Genomic DNA, 3,409 nt, shown 5'->3' on the forward strand with positions numbered 1-3,409 from the left:
GAAGTTATTGAAAGACAAAATAAATTAACTATCAAGTTAACCCAGTCTATTGACAAACATTCTATTCTTTTAGAAAACTCTTTAAAAAATAACCAATTTGTTGAAGAAGTCGCCAAAAAGGCAAATATTGAGGGCACTCTTAAGGAAACCAACATTAAGATCACTAATATACATGATCAGTTAAAACAACTAATAGGATGACCTCGATACCCGAGCTCAATAGATCAATCACCTCGATACCCGAGCTCAATAGATCAATCAATCTCCTTAATGAAAAAATAGATGGGCTGATTATAAACTTGGACTTAACATTCAATAAATACGTAACCATTACCCAGTTGGAAGTAGCATCTGCAAAAATTATTGCAGACATTACTAAAGAGTTATCTGAAAAGATTGACTCTTGCCCATGTAATAAAGACATACTTGAGCACATCAAGAATATCTCCATCATAGAACAAAAAACCAAGCCTGGAAAATATTCAGGTCTTAAGAAATACTCACCTCCCAATCCTAGTGTTGGAAACCCTGACTTAGGAAGCTCAAAAGATTCCCAGAAAATTAACATTTTCAAGAAAGAATAAAAATGAAAGAAACAATCTCTGAACGTCTCGAGAAATATTTCTTTAACCTTCAATATGAAGATTATGATAAAACTGACCAAAAGCTTATTCAGCTTTTATCTTTAGAAACTGAAGAATGTGAAGAATTGTATCAAAAAGAACCCAAACTTTTTGATCAATATTTTAGAATGACTAAAATAAATGAACCCGACACTGAATCAGAACAAGAAGATAATTTTAAAACAAATACAAAGACTGTTAAGTTCGAATATTCAGATATGGAAGATGATGAAGCAGAATCTTCTTATACAGCCACAAGAAGAGGCAATAAAAAGAAATACGAGTTCAAAATGCCTGTCCACAATGGAATTCCAAATAGTGGCCAAGGACCCAATACGATCAATGTACTCAATATTGATTGTATCCAAGATTTAAAACTCAGAGAAAGAGTTGTAGAAAAATGGGTTACTGAGATTTCACTAATCTTACAAACAAATCCAGATGAATTTGAAAAAGCAAAAAATGTTCTACTACTTTTAGAACACAAAACTGATGGAATCGTACAGAAATTCCTAAGAAACAATAATTGGAATGAAGAACTGCATGGCTCAGATCTTTTTGATAATCTCATAAATGTCATATACACTACTTTCTTAGGTCTTGATTATATTTCTAATAAAGACTTCACCATTAATAAGAAGGTTGACATAGCAAGAGTTTCAATGACTAAACTCCAATTACATGATATTAGTCTTCTCGACAAATACACATGTATGTATGAATCATATTTGTATGATATTCCACAGAGAAGCGAATATGCGCAATGGATATCTGCTTATCTCATGAAAATTCCAATTATTGGAGAAACCTGTACAGACAGATGGAAAAAAGAAGCTACTGGAGAAATCCAGCAAACCAGTCTTTCTTACGCAACAAAAATTGCAAAAGAAGAAATTGATAGAATCTGTCAAGACAGATATAAACAACAAAAGCTTAAAACAATAAGCAAAGATTGTTGTAGCATTCTCTCTGATTTCAAAAACTTTGATATTGGAAAGAAAAATTATACTAAGAAAAAGCATAAAAACAAAAAGAAATACAAATCTTTTTGGAAAAAGAAAAGAAAAAAATTTTCACCAGGAAAATACTTCAAGAAACCATCAAAAGAAACACCTAAGAAAACTACTTCTTGTCCGCAAGGAAAGAAAAAGTGTAGGTGTTGGATCTGCAATGAAGAAGGACACTACGCAAACGAATGTCCAAATAGAAAAAAATACCCTGACAAAGTCAAGGTTTTACAAACCGCTAACAATGGAGGCTATGAAGCTCTTGAAGAAGAGTATGATGGTACGCAACATGTTTTTATATATCATGTTGAAACAGAATCTTCATCAGACACTGAAGAATACGAATCAACAACGGATGACTCAGACTAGTCCCATACATACCTCGCTTTTCAGGGAGGAGGAGATTAACCATTTTTGCGTAAACCTCCAGAAGATTGATGATTCCCTTATCATGAATCTTACTAATCCAAACTCTATTTATGTTTCTGCCTTCCTTAACTTTAAAGGATATAAAAAATTTAGAGTACATTGTTTTGTAGACACAGGTGCATCTTTATGTCTTGCAAGCAAATTCGTCATTCCGGATGAACTCTGGGAAAACGCTCCCAAAGAAATTAGTGCCACTATTGCAAATGGTGAAACCATAAAAATTAATAAAGTTTGTAGAAATATTAATCTCGAACTTTCAGGAGAACATTTCAATGTTCCCACTATTTACCAACAAAATTCAGGAATTGATATCATAATTGGTAACAACTTCTGTCAAGTCTATGGACCATTCATACAATGGATAGATAGAATTGCCTTTCATCTTAATAATGATATGGTAATTATAAAAAAGGTTACAGAGGCCTATAGCAAAGGAAAACCAGGTTTTCTTGAAACTCAAGAAAAAGGTTCTAAAGAAAAACAAATTCCAGGTACTAATATAACTCATGAAGAGATTAATAAAGAAAGGATTATTTCTATTCAAACTACCAGGTTCAAACAGATTGAAGATCTTCTTGAAAAAGTTTGTTCTGAAAATCCTATTGATCCAAATAAAACCAAAGGATGGATGAAAGCTTCAATCAAGCTTATTGATCCCAAAACGGTTATTAGAGAAAAACCTATGGTTTACTCTCTACAAGATAGAGAAGAATTTTCCAAACAAATCAAAGAATTACTTGATATGAGACTAATTATAGAATCAAAATCCCCTCATATGTCTCCTGCCTTTCTTGTCAATAAAGAAGCAGAGAAAAGAAGAGGAAAGAAGCGAATGGTTGTTAACTACAAAGCAATTAATGATGCAACTATTGGAGACTCACATAATCTCCCCAATATGCACGAACTCTTGACTCTTCTACGAGGAAAAAACATTTATTCAAGTTTCGACTGCAAGTCAGGTTTCTGGCAAGTTCTACTTGATGAAGAATCGCAGCTTCTCACTGCCTTCACATGTCCTGATGGACTCTTTCAATGGAAAGTACTACCCTTTGGGCTTAAACAAGCTCCTAGTATTTTTCAAAGACACATGCAGAATGCTCTTCGAGGCCTTGAAGGTTTCTGCACTGTATACGTTGATGACATCATGATCTTCAGCAAAAATGAACAAGAACACTATGTTCATGTCACACAGGTTCTCAGAACTATTTTAAAACATGGTATAATACTTTCAAAAAAGAAAGCTCATCTTTTCAAAACAAAAATCAATTTTTTAGGTTTAGAAATAAATGAAGGTACCCATTGTCCTCAAAAGCATATTCTTGAACATTTACATGACTTTCCAAATGTTTT

Source organism: Lactuca serriola, chromosome 2 (assembly GCF_051521515.1).
Source record: "Lactuca serriola cultivar US96UC23 chromosome 2, Lser_US96UC23_V15, whole genome shotgun sequence".
Lineage (NCBI taxonomy): Eukaryota > Viridiplantae > Streptophyta > Magnoliopsida > Asterales > Asteraceae > Lactuca > Lactuca serriola.